We start from the raw sequence: 24,947 nt of genomic DNA on the forward strand, positions 1-24,947 counted from the left end.
CGATACTACCATCTATGGCAACACTTCAAAGGCCGGAAATGGTCAAGATCTGTCTGATTGTCTCTCCTCTGATCTTGAGCACGTGGTGCAATGGGGAAAAGGGTGGCTGGTTTATTTTAATGCAAGTGTCTCACTTTTCATCATGAACGCTCTGGCCCACATCTGGTCCCTATTGAAATGAACGGCTCTCGCTTTGAGGACGCTCCATTTTTAAACGACCTTCTTGGTCTGACCTTCATTCCGGATCTGAAATGGAACATATACATCAAATCCGTTGCCAAGATTGCTGGAAAAATGGTTAGATCATTCTACTGTTCCGGTAGATATCTCACTGCTGATGCAATCCTCTATCTGTATAAGAACCAAGTACGTCCTAGGATGGAGGACTGTTGCCACAAATGGACAGGAGCTGCTCGGACACTCTATCCTGCCTTGACAGAGTTCAAAACCGGCTTCGAAACTTGGTGAGCAATGCCATTTTCTCTTCCCTGCAACGTATTTCCCATAGAAGAGACGCAGCTAGCCTGTCTCTGTTGTATCGGTATTTTCATAACGACTGCTCGTCTGAGCTCCAATCTATAACCCCTTCTTGTCAAACCTTCACAAGAAATACTCTTTAGCTACACCCACTCTCAACAACTTCCCCCATTCTCTATCTGTACTTGAATCTAAATGTGGATTCCATGAACTAAACTTATTTCTTAGAACTGCTCGCCTCTAGAACTCTGTTCCGTTGGCCTGCTTTATAGCTGACTAAAATATGGGTTGTTCAAGTCTAATGTAAACAAGTTTTTGCTGAACCGTTCCCTCAAATAATCAAATTATATCAAATTCCTATTACTAACGATTACTTTTCTGTTGCCCTGGTGATTACCGTACACCCATAAACCCTTATCCTTGAGTGGCCTTCGGGCCTGAATAAGTGGTGTAAAAAAGATGAGTTCATTCAATTTGCGCTTTAACGATGTAAATATTTCAAACCTAAGCCTGGTAGACCTTGTATAGGAAATCTTTTTATATTACACCGAACAGTAATGATTACCTTTTCGTGCGATTTGCAAAAAAGTTTAATTCTTCTAATTTGATTCAACAGTTGAACTGAACATCGTTTGTGTTGTACCGACCCAGTTTATGACTCGGCGCTCTTAACAAAACCAAATTTTAATCCTTGAACATTTCAACCCCCGTGACAGAAACTAATAAATTGTTGTTTTTTTTTCTTTCTATGCATACCGTAACTCGAGCCGACCAATTAGATACACTCAAAGTGTGGTATCAGCAGCAGTTGGCAAAACAATATAAAAAGGGTGCGTTTCTTCACTCCACCCACAAAAGCTGGACTCGTTACTACCCCCAAGGTTACCGTCAGGAGAATTTAGCACCAGTCTTTTCCTCTCAAATTCCTGCTTAACAACACTGTATGTTTACTACCACGACGACAACGGTCAGCTGTGCCTCACTTTTCCACAGCATCTTAGGAACGGCTGCCAACGTCATCTTTATCCTCGCAAAAACTACAGAAGTTTGTTTCTGATCAACAATATAACTCTAGCTTGAGTCGGCCATCATCATCATCATCATCATGAAGGTGTGGTGGTGACTAAGTGGTTAACGACATGGGCTAACCACCCGGGTGTTCAAAGTTCGAATCCAGTTCGTTCCACAGAAAGACTTTCACTTGAAGATGTTGGCAAGCCGGTACCTAATCCCTCCCACAAGTACTTGATGCTTTTCTAGAAAAAAAATCGTCTATATGGGCTTTCGTAGTTGAATAGGCAACATGGCCGACCGATGCTGACATCACGCGGAAACTTAAAATTTCGAAATGAGGATAAAGGAACGAAATGCATTTTAATATATAAAACGGTAAAATGATAATAAAATGAAATATCAAACAAAAGTGTATTGTAATTATTTCAAAGTAACCATTTTATTTACAAACTAGCGAGGGGTACCGGCGTTGCCCGGGTGTTTGGAGGTGTGTGTGGAAACTCCGGGGGGGGGGTAAAAAAATGTTTTCGTAGGTAAGTATAAGGATCGAACCCGAACCATTGAGGCAAAGTTGTAAATTAAAGTGTGAAAAAAAAAAAGTGCGGCGTTAACGATTGCCCCACCGCGAGATGCTAACGGAAACACGTTTGAATTTATTTAATTACTCGGATTTAACAGGTGCCCGTTTTAATGGCTTAATGAGGTCAAGTTTGACTGCGGGATAGCATTTCATTTACTGCGGGAACGCTTCCCAAGATGTTATAGGAAACAGACTAACCCACATGCGGCGAGTGACAAATGTTGAATATTTATCTTCCCAGTCGAGCAAATTAAATAGATAGGCGAGCTTCGTTAACTGTGAAATATTACGATTTATATGTGATATAAAAAGTTTTAAAAAGTTGTTAGGCGAGCGACCGCTTCTCTGAAAAAAGTCTTTTGTAGACATACAGAAAAAGCGAACACACATACAAACATTTTCGCTTTTATATTTATAGATTAGAATTACTGAATGCTATGCAACATAGCATTTCGCCAAATTTATTAGGCCAAACTCTCTCTCTCTCTCTCTCTCTCTCTCTCTCTCTCTCTCTCTCTCTCTCTCTCTCTCTCTCTATCTATCTATCTCTATCTATCTCTATCTCTATTTCTCTCTCTCTCCACATGAATTAGTTATACTTTTACGTTACTAGTGATTGTTAGGATTAATTTAATGGTTTCGTATTTTGTGATGTGCGTGCTCGTTTTCGTATTTCACAACGCATGACATAAAGTATACGAAATTTAATTAAAAATTATTAAAATAAATAAAATCGAAATAATATTTAGATGGACGGATCTCATTTAAAAGATTAAGGGTATAAGTTATCCGGAAAAAAAAGAGAACACACAAAAAAAACCCCAAAGATTTAAGAGATAACTTGTCGAAAAAAACGTAGGAAAAAATGAAATGAACTTTTAAAAGATTTCGTTAAAATATTGTTTGAAAAAAGAAGCTATTAAACGCATTTCCTTCCTATATCGGCATGTCGCAATTTTAAGTTTCCACGTGACGTACGCATCGGTGGACCATGTTGCCTAATCAACCAACGAAATCCATATTGCCAAGAATTCTAACGAGAGAGATATCGGGAAAACGAATGCCAAAAATTATCATCCTAAAGATACGAAATGAATAAATCAGGTTCAAGTATGACAACAACAACAACAACAACAACAACAATAACAACAACAGCAGCAGCAACAACAACAACATCAACAACGACAACAATATCCGCATCAACAACAAAAATATCATCATCATCAACAACATGATCAACAACAAAAACATCATCATCATTATCATCAGCAATATCTTCATCAACAACAACAACATCATCATTATTATCATCATCATCAGCATCATTAGCAGCAGCAGCAACAACAGCAACAATATCAACATGAACAACAACATTGTACCTTGGTCTCTGATCAGCCAAAATCCTATAGCAGCTATGTCAAAAGCAACAGCCCCCCCCCCCACAGACACAGCAAAAATTCCACAGGACTCTTCAACCAGGATAATCATCCTCACTAATTTACGAAACTACATTAACGATCGATCTTTTCCTGTTTACTCATTTAATCATCAACTTTTCTAAACCTAATATATAAAAGGTTCTATGTCTGTTTGTCTGTCTTCATATTTCCAAACTCTATCTCTTCCCAAACTAAAAGTCGCAGAACAGCGCCAGAGGCCTTTCATGATTGGATTTTTTTCGGGCCGTTCTTTTATGGGTCTTTAGCCGTTAAAAATAGTGTTTAATGGGCAAATTAAGGGGTCAAAATTGGAGAAATCGTTATACATTTTGTACATTCATCTTAATTTATTTTTTAATTTTTAATTTTTACACAGTTCTTACACGTGCCACGTTGGTACAGTGGTAACGTCATCGGCTTTGCACGCTACAGTTTTGCTTTCAGTTTCGATTCTAGCTGATCGCACCCAAATACTTTTTTTCATTTTTGAAATCACGACTATAATAATATATCCGAAATCTGGAGGAATTAAAATATCATATTTAAACGTATTTTACGACCGGGCAAAGCCGGGCGCCCCTCCCCTCGCTAGTTGTCACATATTTATTTTCTTTGAAGTAAATACCACCGTTTAATTTTGCTGCATAAACGAGTTTCTTTTTTTCCTTTTACGTCATTGTCGTATTTTTGTCTGTGATGTAAAGGAGTACTATGATTAAACTATGAGGATATTCTAAATGTGCGGTGGGGAGGGGCATCTTTCACCCCACACAAGGCACAGTGCGACTAAGTTCCCTACATTTTGTAGGCACCTCTTGTATCTCGGCTTCCATGACACAAATATCATCGATCGAAACTGTATCGAACACGTGACACAATTTTCATTACATTCGATTCCTGCTTCTAGTGTTTTGTCTTGGGAGCTGACCTCGTGCCCCCTTGCTAGCTAGGTGCACTAGGACCATTTCCGTTAGAGACCAGGTTATCCTTGATGTAACCTTCTTGAAATTTATACTAGTTGACATAATCTACTTACTTGCGTGGGTTATTGGCCGAGGTGATTAAAAACTGCCGAGTGACTTGCACCTTCTTTATTTCAAAGTGTAGTATCTGTTTGGCCATATATCAGAAGAGGGAATTAAGAAATTAAGACATTTGTGTTACAAGAAAGTGCGAACAACGATCTACAACTGGTAAAGGACTATTGTTCAGATAACACCGGAACAAGACTTAGAAAACGCCGTATCAAATGTTCGTTGAAAACGTCTCCTTTTTTTTCGTTAAAAACTTCTTTTCGTTCGTTGAAAACGTCTCCTTTTTTTCGGTGAAAACGTCTCCTTTATTTCGTTGAAAACTTCTTTTTGTGCGTTGAAAACGTCTCCTTTTTTTTCGTTGAAAACTTTTCCTTTTTGTTCGTTGAAAATGCCTCCTTTTTTTTCGTGGAAAACTCCTCCTTTCATTCGTTGAAAACGCCTCCATTTTTCGTTGAAAACTTCTTTTTGTTCGTTGAAAACGTCTTCTTTTTTGTTGAAAACTTCCCTCTCCTTTCGTTGAAAACGATTTTTTTTTGTTGAAATCAATATATCTTATATTAATATTTTATTTGAACTAGCCTATGATCTACTAAGCAAACATAGTAAAAAAAAAAACTGTTCGAAATTTACACTGAATGCATGATTCAAGTGTACAATTCTTCATCTATATGTAAGACAGTGTGGACGCCTATATGCCAATACCGAGCCGTGAGCTAAATGACGTCACGTTGAGGAAAAAGAACATTGTAAAAAAGGAGAGGGAGAGAGAGCGAGAGAGAGCACGTTCAAGAAGACAATCACGTTAGAGATGTCACAGCGATAACGAGGGAACGGGGAAATAAATGTCGGTGTACAACAAAAAAGCGAGTTGAAGATTTTTTTCTATTCTTTGTTTGCTTTGCGAATGAGGCTACAACGTGTTGGTTCCCAGACAGCGTTACATATATATATACAACGTTACATATATATATATATATACACAATATCCATGAATTATATATTTGCACTTATTCTCTTCGAGATAGCGGCATTAATGTCAGTGTAAACAATGTTATGTTCATTTTTTTTTTCCTTTTCGTAACAAATTAAAAAAAATGCTTTTTGATCACAATAAAGTGTCAACGACGGTCTAAAACTCGAAGAGACACTTTTTCAGACAACAATGCTAGTAAGACTAAGCTGCTCTTCTTTAACAATTACGAGATGCCTCTCAAACCATTGATATCTATGACAAATAACTCCCTACCTGAGAATTCTTCCTTAAAACTCCTCGGCTTAACATCCAAAGGAAATATGAACTGGAACAAATACATTGAGGACATTGCGAAGGCTGCTGCAAAGAAAGCGGGCTCCCTGTATCGTGCTAGAAAACTGCTTGCACCTGACAGTATCCTGTACCTCTACAAGGCCACCATTTGCCCATGCAGAGTTTGTGCATCTACCACTAGTCTCTCCCTCTTGGATAGTGTTCAAAAAAGGGTCTCCCATCTAATAGGTCCCACTTTGTCAACTAGGTTCCAACCCCTGTCCCATCGCTACAATGTTGCATCCTATTACCTGTTTTACAAGTATTTTAATGGAATGTACGTATAACTTGCGGAGTATGCGCTGTTTTACCGTTGTTGTAAAAATGGAACGGGAATTTAAATTTCGTTCCGTTTTAATCCCTTTTTTTTTAATTGTGCGCTTAAAACACGAAAGTAATCGAAAGAATAACATTCAACAATCGTACTTTTCATGCATAAAAAACAACGAAAGATTTTTTTATATATATAGAAATAAAATTTTATCAAGAAAAACGAAATAATTTAATTTTTAAACGAGAAAAGTCAATTTGGTATACCTTTTTGGTATTTTTTTTTATATATATAAGTCCAACTCACCATTCACATTAGAGATGTTGACTTTTATAGGTTTTCGAGTACGTTTACAACGAATAAACACCCAACCTCCCCATGTTAAGAATGGCTTCGGAATACTCACACCTAACCTTGTCAGCATACCCGAAAGCCTATAAAAGTTAACATGTCGAATGTGAACGAGTAGTTGGACGTAATATAAAAATGTGCTGAATTTAAAACGAAATGAAATTTAAATTTCCGTTTCATTTTTACAACACCTTAAACAGCGCATTCTCCGCAAGTTTTATCGGAATGTGCTTTGAACTCATTGAAGTTGTGCCCCCTCAACGTACATATCCCCGACAAACCCGCTTAGCAATAAAATCACATCCCTTCACTATTGGGGTCCCTGAATGCCAAAAAGCGTTCTACTCTGTTAACTTCTTCCCTCGGACTGCTAGACTTTGGAATTCCCTTCCTGCTACCTGCCTCCCTGACTGAACTGATATGCAGAAGTTTAAATGTAACGTAAACCAACATCTTGTTAATCTTTCCTGGGCATGGTGCCAATTAGAAGGTCCTTGACGCCCAAGCGGTGATATGCCTTGTTTTAGGTTAAGGTGGGGAGTAAAAAAAATATCACCGGAACAAAAGTAACAAAATGACGTATCAAATTTCTGTGCTCTTCGGATTCATTTGTTTATTTCATCTTTCTCACTGCAATCGTATCTTGTCTTTTAAACTGGTCGGTGTCCATACATAAAACATTATTAACACCTAAAAATACCTTCGTATTAATTCGAATCCGTACTAATTTGATATTATGTTTCTGTCATTTTTCTTATACTTTTTTTTAACCCCAACCCGTGAGAAATTACGTGAGTTGAATCGTGTCACTTCATTGGTTGATTAGTTTAACACATTGTTTTAATCACAGCCTTTTTCATTGGATGATTGAAATTTTAACCAGCATGAGCAGGCATGTTTGAACTGGAATGTTTAGTCCGAGCAAATCTTTCACGCATAACGGACTCATTTTTAATATTCTTATTAATTTAAGGGCTTTGGTACTCTATATTGTCATGGTACCTTTGAGACAATTTAACCTACTAGATTAGGTGTTCTTTTCTTGGTGTAATGTCGTTTTTCTAATCAGCTAAGAATGTTGATTTTAGTTTTAACTCTTCGACGGAATTATCCGCCTTTCTCTATTGGAACATCATTTAAATGGACATAAAGCCAAGGAATAATGATAATCTTCACAGAAGATTTTTCCTTACCACTTCTTACGAAGCCTTAACTATCGGGCTCGGCTGAGCAACAAAATGACGCAACATAATTTTACAATCGAGAAGATGAGACGACCTACTTTATTCAAGCAGGTAAGTGCGCTTTTCGATGTCGTGTCCATTTTGGGCTCTGCCAGACTTCTAAACTATGTGGGAATAAAATTCTCACAAAAAAACGGCACATTTCCGCTTATATATATATATATATATATATATATATATATATATATATATATAGTCACCACCATTCTCATTGTACTTTTGCTAGTAATTCAATAACGTATATCTGCTTCTTACGCACGTCTATGACAGGGTTGCTTTCTTAGAGTCTCACACCGTACAACAGAGATAAAAGTTGCAGATCATGAATGCATAAGTTCACTCATCATAACAATGCCATTTGCAATCTCCTCTGACCCATTTGGGTGGAATAAACAATAGGGGGTCTAACTTTTGGAACGTTCTTCGATTATTTGTTCGTGTGAATATACATATGTGAGTATTAGGCAGCGTGGTACTGTGTGCATGTGTGTTAGTTTAACTTGATCTGTTAGTGCGTTGGTAGATGCGCGCGAGGTAATGGAACTCATACGAGATTCTTTAAGTGTTCTTTTTTCATGTCTTCCTCCCAGGCTAAAAATTCGGTGTGCAGTTGTAAGCGTAAACGCTTGAGTCCTTCCCGTGCTCCAACTGGAGAATCCTGATTTTTTTCCAACGTTTATTTCCTCGTTTTATAGGTGTTTCCCAGTTCGCACCGGCTTGTAAGATTTGGCGTTCAAAACGATTTTTATTGTCTAGAAAATATTGAGTTAATACGCTCCTGTGAAAATTATCACTTTCTTTTGGAAATGGAGAGGAGAACGCATCCAACGGAGGCGAAGAAAGAAAGAGTGTGGTTATTCAAGCCATTTGCTTTTTGACGTTCGTTCGAATCGCATCTTGATTTTATTATAGACTAGCGGAGGTGCCCGGCGTTGCCCTAGTGTAAATGAAAATCTAAATTTGGTAGTGAGATAGGCTCGAACCCGAAGCTTTGAGGCGAATAGCCTGACAACTTACCACGACGCTACGCGGACAGAGAAGAGAGGGAGGGTGAAATCAAACATTTAAAAAAGCAGATGGTTAAACGAACGTTAACGTGTGTTTTTTCTAGGTCAAACATCGTAGTCGTAGTAGTAGTAGTAGTAGTAGTAGTAGTAGTAGTAGTAGTAGTAGTAGAGAAAATGAAATCACAGCGCGAATTTTGTAGCATAAAAGTCGCTGAAATAAAAGATATTTACGACTTCCTTTCGTAAATCGGAGATATTATAATCTAGGGAGTATATAAAAAGTTTTAAGATAGAGTGACCCTCCCGACCCCCCACCACCACCACGAAAAATGCCTTTGGCGGGCATACAAAAAATGCACATGCACACACACATACAAACATACACACAAACACACGCACATTTTCATTTTTATATTATAGACTAATAGCTGATTAATGTCAATTGCAGACGACCTTGACCTTCGTCTTCAAGGTTGACATGTTCATGACATACTTGTTTAACCGAATGTTGTCATCTACGTTCATTGACGGTCATTTAAACGGTGTTGCGAGCCATCTGTACCGCTTAACGACTTGAACGTTTGAACTCATAAAATAAAGTTGCTTCGATTCACTTCCTGTTCTTAACCGTTTTTATAACCTGAATTTTGGACATAAAACTTAACGTAAATCTAATAACGGGTTAATAGACGAAAAGCCTGCAATTTTAAAGCGGTGTGTGACATTATTATTGCTAGCAGGGTGACCCAACGTTGTCCGGAACTGAATGATGATCAACGAATGTTTCACACTCATATATTTTTATTGTCATCGAAATCGATCATTTTTCAATCAGATCGATTGATTGATTGCTCTAGAGACCCATCGTGATGTGCTTGGAGAAAGTTTCACATGCCTCCTAAGAGACTTAGTTCATAATACATTGTAATGTACATTGCACTGTAGAGAACCCACTGTTGAGTTTATATTATTTTTACATATAATGGCTTGAAAATGTAGATTCCATGAACAAAGCTTCTTTCTTAGAGGTGCACGCCTGTGGAACTCTCTTCCGTTTGCCTGTTTCCCACCTGACTACAACTTGGATGTCTTCAAGTCCAACATAAACAAATTCTTGATAAACCGCTTCCTTAAGTAAGACACTTTATCAAATCTCCATTACTAACGATTACTACAATATTATCCCATTGATTACTGTACACGCAATAACCCTTATCCCCGAGTGGCTTCCGGGCCTTGATATGTGGTGACTACCATGTAAAAAAAAATTCAATGCATGAGTAGAGCTAGATAATAGGTTATACAAATATACATGCTAATGTCATATGTCATAACTAGATAGATAGATAGATAGATAGATAGATAGATAGATAGATAGATAGATAGATAGATATTACTAGCAAGGTGACCCGGACGTTGCCCGAGATTGAATGATGATCAACGAATGTTTCACACTCCCATATTTTTATTGTCATCGAAACCAGTGAAATCGCTCATTTTTTAATCAAATCTATTGATTGCCTGCTCTAATTGGGGACCCATCGCGGTGCACATTATTTTTAACAAAACAAAATCCACCTGCATGGATTATTTTCATTTCGTCAGCCATGACTAGATAGAAATGTTATGCAAGTAATTATTATTTCATTCTTAGTATCGCCTATAGTGAAGATTGAACCTTTAACCTCAGAAGATCGCCACTTAAAATTTATTTAACACGTCTATCCGGTTAAGACTGACAGAATGAGAACAATCTACCGCTATGAATTAAATAAAATGTCCAGTTTGAAATTTTATAAAGAGTCCTGTGTTCAACATAAAAGAATTCCCTGAAGATATTCGGAGGTTGTGAAAAGAACGAAGATGAGAATTTGTATTATTTGGATTGTTCCGATTAGTGTTCTTATCTTGATGTTTATTGTCACAACGTTTCGGCCGATGTAACCTCCGACCTTATTCAGGTGTATCTCCACAGTGGCTGCCATCGGTGAATGGTGAAAAAGAATGCGTTTGTTCTTTTTTTTTTTTTCTCCCCAACAAACCATGTTCATTAGAATTCAAATTGTGTGATGTTTTTATAAAACGGAAAGAGCGTAGAGCCATTTCTGTTTTTGTATAACTTCAGGTCCGTATCGATTTGATGTGATGTTTGATTTTTTTAGACGAGATTAGAAGTCCAACATATCCAAATTATATGAGAGACTAATGGTAGATGCACCAGCCCAGAAGTAGCAACAATACTCCATTCTAATCAAATCTATTGATTGCCTGCTCTAATTGGGGACCCATCGTGGTGCACATTATTTTTAACAAAACAAAACATGCATGGGTAAATCGTGGCTTTGTACAAATATAGGATGCTCTCTGCTGTAATTTTCTAGCACGATAGAAAGAAGCTACCTTCTTTGCAGCAGGCTTGGCAATGTCCTCAATGTATATTTGTTCCCATTCATGTTGCCTGTGAATGTTAAGCTGATGAGTTTGAAAGATTATTAAACTGGAAAAAGCCACAACGTTTCAGCCGATGTAACCTCTGATCTTTTTCGGTTCTATATTCACAATGACTGCTATAGTTGTCATTATGTTAAATTTGTTTTTATGAAACGGAAAGAGTGTCTCGTCATTTTCTGCACGCCTGTGGAACTTTGTTCCGTCTGCCTGCTTCCCTCCTGACTACAAGTCCAACGTAAACAAATTCCTGTTGAACCGCCCCCTTAAGTAGACACTTTAAATATCCACACTAACGTACTGTACTTACAATAACCCTTATCCCTGAGTGGCTTCCGGGCCTTGATAAGTGGTGACCACCTTGTAAAAAAAAAAAAATTCAGGTCCGATATCGATTTGATATAATGTTTCTGATTTTTTGAGACAATAATAATTAATAGTAAAAAAAAAAAAAAAGAAAAATCCAAATTATAAAAGCCAGAAAGACTACTGGTAGATGTAGCAACGAATAGGCAAATTGCGATTTTATACAGAAATGAGATGTTCTATGGTGTAATTTTCTAGCCTGATAGGCAATGTCTTCGGTGTATTTTTTCCAATTCATGTTGCTCGTGAATTTTAAGCCGAAGCGTACGAAAGAAGGGCTCCCAGGTATGGTGTTATTAGTGATTAGTGGTAGATGCACCAGCCCAGATGTATTTAGCAATAATACTACATGCATAAGCAAACTGTGATTTTATACAGATATAGAATGCTTCTTTGCAGCAGGCTTGGCAATGTCCTCAATGTATTTGTTCCAATTCACGTTGCCCTTCAATGTTAAGCTGATGAGTTTGAAAAGATTATTAAACTGGAAAAAGCCATGTGCATTTGTATTATTTAGATTGTTCGGACTACTGTTCTCATCTTGGTTGTTTTTCTGACTTCAACCCGTTTTCGGTTCTATATTCACAAAACTGTTATAGCCGTCATCATGGCTTTTATAGTCATCTTTACGAAACGGAAAGAGCGTCAATTAATTTCCATTTTTGTACGGGGCAGAACGATAAAGTTGTCCCCCCCTAAAGAAAACAACGCTACAGTTTTATTTTAAAACTTTTATTGAAAAAATCAATCCAGGTAACTTGAATCTGTAGTAGAGCTGACATCTATGCAATGTAGCCATCTTCGGCTTCAATCACCACCTAGATATGGGTCCGGAACTGGGAGCATGCCTTTTTCACAATCGCCGACAAGAGCTCAGCGAATGGCGGCAATCAGACTGGTTTTGGTGTTGTGGGAGGTCATGTTGGTGATATTCTCAACATATGACCAAACGAAGTAGTCCAGCGGGTTCAGGTCGGGGAAGGAAGGAGGCCAGTAAGAGAAAGGTACAAAGTCGTAGCACTCATTCTGAAGCCAAGCCTCTTTGAACTTGTGGGTCGGCATCGAGTCCTGCTACCACGCCCAGGGTATGCCAGTGGCAAGCTGATTGCACCACAATCTTCAGCACATCCAGGTACACTTTGGTGTTGACTTTCAAGCCGACTTCGAAGATGTGAGGTGGCATGATGTGGCCCTCACTTGAAATCACACCAAAGACTATAACCTAGGCACGTCCTTGTTATTATTCATAATCTAGCGAAGCATTTTGAGAGTGCTGGCAATGGTACTGTTGTCATAAATTGTATCGGTACAGAGCATGAGTTGTATAGCGGCGCATCTCCGATCTCACTCGTTGAACATTGTCACTTTTCAGACATGTTAGAAGGCTCCTATCGCTCTTGAGATTTGTACACAACTGGCCAAGTAGTTAAAGGTCTGCAAAAAAAAAAAAAAAAATGAAAATCGGTTTTCATCAAACGGAAATGGAATCATATCGTCTTTTCTAGGGCGACAATTTTATCGTTCCTGTCTGTATAAATTCTGGTCCGTACTAATTTGATATAATGTTTATCATGTTTCTTTTTAGATGTGCATTGATAATTTGTATTATTTGGAATGCTTGGACTATTGTTCTCATCGGTGTGTGACTTAATCTTCTTGAATCATTGCGTATATGATATAGATCCAGGTACTCTTGGATGCGGGTTTTGCCATCAGTCAGTGATATACTTTCAAGGGAGATCGTTTGAGATTTTGATCTGTAATCGATGTATTTTCCAGCGGATAATGTGAATTCTATGTCTGACGAACTCACGCCTCACTGGTTTTGCTTATTTCTTTGTGTTCTTCTGGAGCTGATGGTAGTTTAAACGATAAGCCTTGTGGCACTAGATTAAGAATATGAGGTGGTTAGTCATCTTGCTTCTTTTTTTTTTTTGCTGTTTTTGTAGTTTTGTGACGTGGCCGTTGCGCTTGAACCGTGTTTGTTACAGTTCAAACCTCTCTCGGACCCTAACGCTGCCCGGCACCGTCGGAAAGGAACAAACAAACAAAAATAAATCCGAGTCGGCATTTTTTTCTTTGTTAACAAAAGTATTTATTACCGTTGTTCTCCCGTCTCGACGCCACTTAAAAAGTATCTCGCTACCACATGTCCATCTAACCTGATCGCGTTTCTCTTTCTTCTGACCACACGCTGGCCACAGCCAGTCCATTCTCGCCTTCATTTTACACGTCCGTTTCCTTCGGCGTCGACTTTGTTTCTCCCTTCGAGCATGTGATGTTCTTTTTTCTTTTTCTTCAAGCGTCAGCTCGTGCACACCTCATAATTTGCATACGCGTTCAAACGCTGCTCTTGCTGCTAATACAATCGCTTGCCATCCATACGTCGGCTGCTACTGATATTTTCATATGCACTCTGTTGTACTTTTGAAGACATATCCATTTCTGCATTAATTCGGGTGCGTATCGATTTGCTATTATCTTTCTAAAATCCATAGAGGAAGATTGCTAAGTCGTATTATTTGAATTATTCGTGTAATGTTATGGGAGGGGGGGCATTCTTATTCCCTTCTTCCTTTTGTGTGCCAACCCCATCGAAGTGCCAAACAAATAAAACAAATATTTGAACTCACTTTTTTGTTTGTTTGTTTTTTGAGAGACACTTTTATTTCCTGTCTGGGCTTTCTCTTTTAGAGAGCCAATTTTCACAGACTAGCAGAAATTTATTGTCGTCTGCTGTCGTTTCCTGCTGGCCGTCACGTATTTCTCCCTCCACTCTCCCTGCGTCTTCTCCCACTGCTGCTGCTGCTATCTCCGCGTGACGTCACCAATCCTGCTGCCTCATACTCCTCCTCTCTCTATTTTACTTCAGCGACTGCTATCTACGAAACATCCTCGCGCATTATGGTACATTCGGACTCCTGTTTACATCTTGAGTGTGAGATTTAACTTTTTTAAATGTTTGCTTATACGGTACTAGCAGGGAGATCCGAGGTTGTCCGGGATGATGATCAATGAATGTTCAGACTGCGATATTTTTGTTGTGATCAAAATCGGTGAAAGCGATCATTTTTCAATCAAATCGATAGATGACCAGCTCTAGTTGGGGATCCATCGCTATGCACTGGGAAGCTTCACATGCCTCCCCGCAGTGACTTGCCCCACAATACGTTGTAGTCTATATTGCACTGTAGAGAATTTACTGTTGATTTGATAAATTATTTTTAAAGTTTAAAATGAAAAAGTCAAGTATCATAGTGCAATTGTGCTTTAAACAATAACATTCATTTCAAACGTGTCCCTGCCATATTAAAGAACCTACTGTTGGTTTTATATGTCGGACTTTTTTTTTCTTCTGTGGTAATAAAACTTCTCAAATGTACTTGTGATACATGATAGGCTACACAATGTGTTAACATTGGTCAAAATTGCCTGTTCCTTCTTTCATCGGATTTTTTTCGATTATCGATCATCGATATCATCGAAGACATTCCAATAAGAAACCTGCATAAGAACACTGCCAGATACATAAAGTACATTTGTATGAAATCTCATAAAAATTGGCCCAGCTGTTTCGGAGTCCATAGGGACGAACACACAGACAGTTTATTTTATATAACAGTAAAGATAGAGATAAAGATAGAGATATCCAGGTCGTCAAGACGAGAACAATAGTCCAAATAATTCAAAATAATACGAATGTGTGAATGTTTGCCGTTTTTTTATGTATAAGACTGTGTGTGTGTGTGTGTGTGTGTGTGTGTGTGTGTGTGTGTGTGTGTGTGTGTGTGTGTGTGTGTGTGTGTGTTCAATAAATGGTTTCCTGGTTCAGAGTCATTTATTTGCGTCGTCTACAGGCGGGTTTAATTGAACTGGATCTGTCGCCATAAGATGTTAGCTATCTGTTTTATTTTGATCGGAATTTTTGCTGCGGGTCACTAACTCGTTTTAAACGAGCGGAAATCATTTTCATTATCCGAAAATGCCAAGTTGGTTACGTGTATGTGATATCCTTTCTTTCTTGGCCGATGAAAAGAAAAATAAAAAGGCAATGTAAACGTGTAACATTGCTAATCTCTTTACCTGATCGCCACATCGGATGGATCTCAATACACAGCTGGCTCTCAGTACACGTAAATATCACTGACACGGCGACAACATTCACAAAGTTCGACTCTCCAAAGTGAGAGTAGGAGAGAGAAGACACCTCGTGCTCATTAAACGTAACTTGGCAGTTGCCACTTGTATTTTCCTTTTTCGTCTCTTTGCTTCTCCTCTTTTCCTTTCGATCTTTATCCGTACAGATGCATTCGAGTCTGTGACATCACTCTCACGCTACGCCTCAAAATCACCCTTATCCTCGAGTGGCCTTCGAGCCTTGATAAATGGTGACTCCCAATCAAAAAAAATATGCTGACGCGACTACGTTACAAACGAATAGAGACAGAAAGAGTAATTTATACGAACCAGTAAGTTTTGCCATTCGTTTGCATCATATATTTACTAGCTCCTATAAAAGCCCAACACGTCTTGTTGACACATCTGGGTCGGAGCTACCCAAAGATTGCTTTGAGAGAGTACAAAATCGAGTTTTATATTTATATCAAAACAGTTAAATTTTATTTTTTAAATATCAAATTCTTGCTTTTGTTTGTATCGGTTTTATATTTTATCTTTTTTTTTTTTTAATAAACGCATAAAGAAAGATAGGTTCATAAAATTGTGTGGTTTGCTGGTATGAGAGTTTCCTTTTCCTACGTTTGTTTCATAAGGCAAAAGAGTCTGGATTCAATTCCATCCAATTAAATAAATTTGGCTCAAAATAAGACAAGTATACTTCAGTTGCCATGTAGGGAAAAGGAGGAGGAGAAATTTACACAGAATGTGCAGTGGTTCAGCTGCGGTTCAACAATGGTTCAGCTGTGGTTCAGCAGCGGTTCAACAGTGGTTCAATTTCGATTTGAATTGCTGCGGTGTCCATTCCAAGGTTCAAGGATTCTGATCGAAAAAAACACGGATCTTCTCTGGTTCAATCGAAATTGGCAGTAAAAAGGTTTCTGCAAATGTCCACAGTTTCTACTATAAACAACAAACCGAAAAAGTATTCAAGAAACAAGTATATAAAAAATAATTGTTACCAAAGGCAATATAAGTTACTTTTCTGCTACCTGGATAAGTGCTTGCGTTTTAACTTATTTTAAAACGTTTGTTACGTTTGAGACACAAGTAGTGTCGAGTTGCTAAGTTGAAACGACAACAAGATAAGGAACATGAGGCTGTCACCTTTGGAGTCGCTATAATAGTTCAAAACTCAAAGATGAAAAAATACTTAAAGAAATATACTCAATCAATGTCGTCGCGACATTTATTGGGTAGATTTCTATAAGCATTCTGTAACCAAAGGCAAATGTGACTGAAGGCAAGATAAATCAAATGTTACCAAAAGCAGCATAAGTTACTCTTCTGCCTATCTGGTAGGTAGAAGAGTAACTTATCTTGCCTTTGGTTACATTTATTTGTTGACCAGGGTTTTTTTTCCGTTTTGTTATCTATAGTAAAAAATTCCCAGATTTTATTCATTTATTTTTTTTTTTTTTTACTCACACAGATCATCATCAAAGATTTCTTTTTGAGAACGACTTGTGGCATTCTCTGGAGTCTCAGTGACAACAAGTCTCCTCAGATTTCCAGTACTCTCTACCTTTTTCGATAACCATTGCAGATGAATTTGCGTTATCGTAACACTCGCTTATCATTGATTTCTCGTTGGCGGTGACCATTGGTCTTCACTGAAATTTGGGTGGCAATAAGCCTCCCCGAAGTCCCAGTCCTCTTTGCACTCATCCAACGGAGGTCTGGCTAGTGCTTTCTCTCCTCAGTCTTTCCATCCTCCTTGACCCTCCTCGCTTATTTGGTGTGGCGACAGTTTTTGGTGACACAAAAAAAAAATGAAACAGAATGTAGGGTGCAGGGAGGTTAACTTACAATTATACAATTTCAGTTTTCATGGTGCCATGTGAGGCTCCCTTATGTTTTATATCTGTAGCCGTTTCTGCATGTCAAGTTTGTGCCCGTAGCTTATATGTGTTGGTCTCCGCATTCAAGGGTTTTCCTTAATATTTCAGCACTTTTCATTATTGTTACGTTGTATCTTCTCAGCAATTCCTCTGATTCCAATCTCTCCCATTCTATTTTAAAAGACTGTTGGTATTGTTCATAGCGCTCCTACTATTGGTGGTGTTATCTGGACTTCCTTCATCTCCCATATCCTTTTGAGCTCTCTGGCCAGTTCTGTGTATTTGCTCCGCTTCTCCATCTCCTTGATCTTCACTCTGCGGACTGATAGAACGACGAATTATTATTATTGTACAGTTTTAGCTTAAAATGCGATTAAAATGAAAATATCTTCAGCTGTATAACAAATTTATATGAATAAAACTGTACATGCATCGCTAGTAAATAATTACCAAAACGATTTTTTTAAATGTCTTTGGTTATAACGGTAATATATATATATATATATATATATATATATATATATATATATATATATATATATATATATATATATATGTTTTTCGTTTGACCATGTTTACGATCCAACAGTCTCGTCAGACCTTACATAAAATCTGTAAGGTCTGACGAGGCTGTTGGATCCTAAACATGGTCCAACATCCGAAACATATGTAACCAAACAGATAAAACGGTAATAAAAAAAATAAAACACATATTTGCTCTGCAATAGTATTGAGCACTCTCTTCAGGTTTTTACTAATTACCAGTTTCACCAAATATATATATATATATATATATTACACACTTTTACCCCAAACAAGGCATACCGTCACTTGAACGTAAGGGGCTACTATCTGGGATCATGCCTAGGAAAGATTAACAAGATGTTGGTTTACATTACATTTAAACTTCTGCATATCAGTACACTAGTACAGTCAGAGAGGAAGGTAGCAGGAAGGGATTTCCAAAGTCTAGCTGTTCGAAAAAACTATTAAAGTAGAAATCTTAGGGACCTCAATAGTGAAGGGGTGTGATTTTGTTGTTAAGCGGGTTTGTCGGGGATATGTACGTCTTTTAAAAACGGAGAAATGAAAATAGTGTTTGCGTTGTTGATTTTACGTATTTATTTGTTTGTTTGTAATCTATAACTAATGGAACATCGTCTACCATCAAAGAGAACCCCCCTCTAGCTCCTCCTTCTTTGTTATTTGTAAACAAAACGAACCAATTAGCGCGTCGCTTTTGCCCGGTGTTCGGAGGCCGCGCGCAACTTTCCCCATTAATTAGTTGAAACAAGAAGCAAGTGCCCTCTTTTTGTTATTATTGTTGTTTTGTTTAAACCTGTTCTTTTTTTTACCGTCCGTTCCTTCCTTCTTTCTTTTCTTCTCTTATCTGTCTAGTGTAGTGCGTATCTCTCTTTATTCTCTCGAACTGACAGTTGCCCTTTGCCGACTTTACCTTTTTCTTTTCTCTTCTTCTTTTGAAAAACCATTCAAACAATTATCGCTTCGTTACTCCATGCCAGACACCAGACTCGTTATTTCTTCTTTCTCGTTCCGTATTTTAGACAACAACTACAAAAGTTCAATCTTCCTGCTTTGTTTCTGCTGAAAGTTTTAGCGACCTAAGACAAAAGTTCTGACAAAAGAGTATAAATACGTATAAATCTCTGGAACGAAACCCAAAAAGAAAAACTTTCTAACTTGGTCCAGATTCTTCTCCCTTGTGCGCACACCTACGCTTACAAACTTTTTGACCTCGTTCGTTCGTTCACATATACAAAAAAAAAAATTAGACAGAAAAGTAGGTTGGTTTCTTTTGTTTTGTCTTGTGTTTTTGTCCCCCCCCCCCTCTCCGGCTTACCTTTTTTGCGTTTTTCATTGTTAATTTTATTTTTTTAAAGAAATATTTATATTAATCTCTAGTTAAACAAAACAACAACAAACAAAAAAATTAAAGTTTCAAAAAACGTCTCCAACTTTTGGTTCTTTTGTAGGACAGGGGCGCGTTCACTTTTCAATTTTAATTCAAGTCAAAAAATATTTGTCGATTGGCAGTTTAAAGGCTTTGAAAAGCTTTTTGTAATCTTAATAGAATCATTCCAGTCTCCAAACGAATGTTTTTGTTCTGTAATAGAATATCATCACTCCTGTTTCAAAGCCGTCCTGATGCTTTATTACCGTGCTAGTTTTTAGTATTTTCCAGTTAAATTGAAGTTACTATTAAATTGCTAGGCGGAAGTACAGAACAATTTCCTTCCGTATGTTAAGAATAGCTTTCAAAATAATAGCGTTATTATTTTAGCACGTTAATATAAGTGCATAAGTACTGCCGTTTTTTTTTTTGTTTGTTTGTTTTTTTTTTTTTTTACCTATATAATCCAAAGGGAAAACGAAAACGCGGTTTAAAGACGGGAGTGATTCTATAAAAAATACTATACTGTTTAAATGTTATCTCTTATGTCCATAGCAATAGACCCCGACACTTACAAAAAATACAGTAAAACCGGCATTTTTATATTTATTTTCTAAGTCTTTTTTATCTTCGATTTTAATTTTTCTGCATGATATCCATTAACTACAAACCCTGATCCTTATAAGAAACATGGCGATACCGCAAATGCAACCTCGACCTGTTTGTACCCCTTTTCTCCGCTCAACACTCACTCCACCCATTATAATAATCTTTTGTTTTGTTTTCTTACTAATATCTAATTTCTGTGTGCGTAAATTGTCTTTCTAACAATGCGTATGGAGTTTTTTATTGTAAATTTATTGTCGAATTCAATTGCGATTATTTATAAATTCTTTTAATAGCATTTTAATTTCCTACGCGAATATTTTGGGTTACTTAAAAAAAACAAAAAAAACACCTGGTGCTTATTAATATATTCAACAGATCGATATATATATATATATATATATATATATATATATATATATATATATATATATTACACATATATCGTTTTAAACAAAAACAATATTACCTATTGGATTGCCATGTCGAAAATAGTAATATATCCAAAAATTACGAAAATTCATAGTTATTTAAAGGTAAAAATAATTTTTACGGAAACTTGGGTAAAATTGCATTTTTATTAGACGTTATAAAATAGTGAAGAGTCTACACGCAGGGGACATAACTCGGAACAAATATCTTAAATTACTTGTTCATGGCGTAGAGCGAGAGCGCTAGACTTTTTATACTAAAACTATAACATCAGCAGCTGTCCTACTCGTCGAATTTTCGTAATTTTTGGATATATTACTATTTTCGACATGACAAATACGTAATATTATTTTTACTTAAAACGGCATATTTATTTTTTTTAAATCGATCTGTCGACTGTATCTTAAACACCAAAAAAACTGCCTGTCGCTCATTTCTTCGAATAAATAACCAGTTTCTTGGTACTTATGCAGATAAAATACCGTGCTATTTTTTTTTTTTTTTTTTTTTTTTTTTTTTTTTTTTTAATATTACGTGCATAAAAGGTTTCACCCATATTCAAGTTTTGCAGTATCTTTTGTTTATTAAAATGTTAAGTGAAAGTACAGACTAATTACAAAACGCCCTCCCTTCCCCATGTTAAGAATGGGTTACTAAATAATAAACGTTGTTTCTGCACGGTACATTCTCTATACAAGTACCATTCGGCGGACCTGAAGAATATCCCCCCTCCCACGCATACACACCCACTACTCTCTACTTTTTATTTCCATTTTTTTTACCGGATTATTATCGAACAAACACAAAATGACCAGATTATTAAAAATAAATATGGTACTTGTACAGTTTAGTAAAGACATTAAAAAATGAAAATACTGAAAAAAATTTTAATTGTATGTATCCGTTATGGAACGAAGTTCTCCGAAAAAAAATTTCACTTAATTTCATCAAGTAGTTTTTTTTTTTTTTTTTTTTTTTACAGCGGAAAAACACGTTTTTATGAGAGCGCGTTGAAGGCAGCCATCTTGGATTTTTAAAAAATTGTTTGAATTTTAGAAATGACAAAGGGAGATAACTCCAGTTAAAGCGCTGACACCCCTCCCCATCTTTAATACTAGCTTTTCTTCCTAAACATCGAAAATTTTGCTCGGAATCATAACAAATTGTTTTTTCGCTGTAAAAAAAAAAAAAAAAAAAAAACTACTTGATAAAATTAAGTGAAATTTTTTTTTTCGGAGAACTTCGTTCCATAACGGATACATACAATTTAAACTTTTTTTTTCGATATTTTCATTTTTTTAATGTCTTAGTTAAACTGTACAAATACCCCCCCCCCAAAAAAAAAAAATTCTTAGTCAATATTTAAATATTCGTAGGGGTGCTCAGTTTCTAATGCAATGCTCTAGTAAATCGATCACGCATTTTAGAACCACTCGACGTTTTTGAGCCAAATTTTGGGAATTTTGCATTTTTAAGATTATTTTAAAAAGCGAAATCCAAAACAAAAAGAAAACTAAAGTATTTTTAAAAAGGGCTAAATTCGAGGAATTTGGCCTAAAAAAAGATAGTGGTTCTAAAATGGGTGATCGAAACTAAGCACCCGTACAAATATTTACTTTTTTTTTTTTTTTTTGTAATCTGGTAGACTAGTATCAAGTGAGGCAAGATTCTTACGGTCCGCCTACTATATATATATATATATATATATATATATATATATATATATATATTTTAATTATTATTTCAAGGATCGATTTTTTTTTCCTCATGTTTAAATGTTCGATCTGATTTAATTTTTGCAATGCACAAAACTATTTGATTTTCTTTTGTTTAGACTTTCGTGCAAGTAAAAAATTATTTTTTTTTTTTTTTATACAGAAAAATCTTCATAGTGTACATAACCGTCATGGAACGAAGACATATTCCAAAAATCACGTAAATTGATCAAGTATTTTTAATTTTAACTAAAAAAAACAAATTTATGAATAAGCGAAAAAGGACTGTCTCGCGTAGCCATCTTGAAAAATCAAGGCAGATAAGGCCACAATAATTCAAACTTGTGTATTTAGCCTTGGAAGGCTAACGGTTTCACATTAATCGCTTAAAATCGTTTAAAACATTGATATTCTCTATTTAAAAAAAAAAAAGTATTTGTTCAATTTAAGTGATTTTGGAAATATTTTCGTTTCATGATAGGTACGGACATCATAATTTTTTTTTTTTTTTTTTTTTTTTTTGTGGACCTGAACGAGAATTTGTATGTATTATATTTTTCGAGGTTTCGTGTGTTTTTTTCCGAAAGTCGTTCTTAACACAGGGAGGTTATGGGTGTTTATGCTACGCTGAGTTAGGTCGTAAAAAAATACCAACTGGAGAATACCGGTTAAAATTATACAGGGAGTGATTCTTGTTCAGGTCCGCCTTTTTTTTCTTCTTTTTAGATTGAATTTTAAACATAATATCTAGAAAAGAACAGACGAGTTCTTATTTAGTAAATAAGTCCTGGTTATCTTCATTTAGAAGCACAAATAAATCTTAATTCTCGAATTAACGGACATATTAAACATTGTTATCTGATTTTTTTTTTCCATTAAACATAAGACGATTCATTGACTTCTTTCCGGTAGAAAATGCGAAATTGATTTTCCCAAGGACCAAGGTGAAATAATATTTTGTTTGAATTAAAGGTTTAGCCTTTTTTTTTCTTTTTTCTTTTTTTTTTTTAACTATAGACAACAAAACGAAAAAGTGATAAAAAAAAAAAGTGTTACCAAAGGCAAGATAAATACTATTCTACCTAATTGGATGAGTTTTTAGTAACTTAATTTATATTAAAGCATTTATTCAGTTTGAAAAACAAGTAGTGTCGAGTGTTACGTGAAGGAAAAAAAATGCGGACATGAGGGTCATATCCTTGGAGCCTCGGTAATCGCTCAAAAGCAGAAAATTAAACAAAATACTGATAGAAACCAACCCAATAAATGTTAGCGTGACATTTATTAGGTTGCTTCCTACAAGTAGTACAAAATGCCATAAAGTGTGTGTATATTTTATATATATATATATATACACACACAGTTCCAAAAGATCTCTATTTACTTGCCTCGACACGAGGGTTTCGACACAGTGTCGGTTTTTGATGTGGGAGAAAAGTCCATATCCCCCCCCCCAAAAAAAAGCACTCTGAATTGAAACAAAAATTTTAATTTCCTCGGTCTTGAAGTATTTCTACTTCACTGGCCGATAAAAGATGAAGTGTAGTATAAGAACAGCTACTACACTTTGCTCCCAGCTACTGAAGGCGCCACTAATCTATTGAAGAAGAACCTCAACTTAGATATAATCCCCACATTAATAAAATGAAACGCTTCTCGTGCGTCTGTGTTTCTCGCCTCTACGTGACTTATCAGTGTCTCTTAATCGATTGTTTCAAACGAACTTTAAAAAAAAAAATCACATTTTCAAAGGATAATTTAGAGACGAAATTAAATCCGCCAGAATGCATCTCGGCTTCTGCGTCATTTTAATATTGTGTTAATATTTGTGAAAAAAAAAAATGGATTACTGCGCGACGCTTTGGAAGTTGAAAAATATTTCAAAACATTTAAATACAAATGAAAGTCTTGGTCTTTTAATTCTCATCAAATCCCCATTGAAATCTATTTGCATCCAATATTATAAATAAAGATTAAAATATTACCATGACGAAATTATAGTTGTATTTAGTCTAATAACTAAAATATCACTGGTATATTTAAATTGTAACATCCTACTTTAAAAAATATAATTTGGCTTTAATAAAAATGGTTATCTCCAATTTTTTTAAACTTTAAGATGGCTGCCATTGAAGCAGTATAATTTCAACAGATTAGTTATGATTTATAATAATCAAGTTCAATTAATAATTTGCTAGCCAAAAAATAACGTAATAATAATTAGGCTATATTATTACGCTGTGTTTTAGTCCTCAAATTATTAAAGCAAATTATTTATTTTTACTATAAAAAACAAAACGAAAAAAATGGTAAAAAAAAGTATATAACAAATAATTGTTAGTTCGGAAAAGTATTGTTTTACGTGAAAGCACGAAAAAAAAAAAAAAACGGCCGACATAACAGGGTCACATCTTTGGAGTCTCGATAATCGCTCAAAAATAGAAAAACAAAATACTGGTAGAAACCTACCCCCAAGTGTCTATTTTTGATCGATTATGAAGACTCCATAGATGTGACCCTCTCATGCCCGGCATTCTCGTGTATGTAACACGTGACGCTACTTGTTTTACGAACTGAATAAACGCTTTAAAATATGTTAACATTAATTTTTCAAAAAATTTATCCAGCTAGATAGAAGAGTAACTTGCCTTTTGATAATATTTGTTATCTATTTTTATTTTCACAACTTTTTCGTTTTGTTGTCTATAGTAAAAAAAAAAAAAAAATG

The 24,947-nt window shown here is 36.0% G+C and overlaps 1 protein-coding gene across 9 annotated transcripts in view; it reads left to right on the forward strand.

The window, feature by feature from the left end:
- Positions 1 to 18,868: 18,868 nt before the first annotated feature.
- Positions 18,869 to 24,947, forward strand: part of LOC145248838 (protein c-ets-1-A-like) — a 423,966-nt gene continuing 417,887 nt past the window's right edge. For 8 of the 9 annotated variants that reach the window (XM_080110549.1, XM_080110557.1, XM_080110553.1 and 5 more), the window contains exon 1: positions 18,869 to 19,355. The gene's annotated coding sequence lies outside the window, so the exon portion shown is untranslated. Of the gene's footprint in view, positions 19,360 to 24,947 lie in introns of all 9 variants that reach the window. The other variant, XM_080110550.1, reaches the window with a different exon arrangement.

This window comes from Euprymna scolopes, chromosome 27 (genome assembly GCF_053919585.1).
Source record: "Euprymna scolopes isolate OS-2025 chromosome 27, ASM5391958v1, whole genome shotgun sequence".
In the NCBI taxonomy this organism is placed as follows: domain Eukaryota; kingdom Metazoa; phylum Mollusca; class Cephalopoda; order Sepiida; family Sepiolidae; genus Euprymna; species Euprymna scolopes.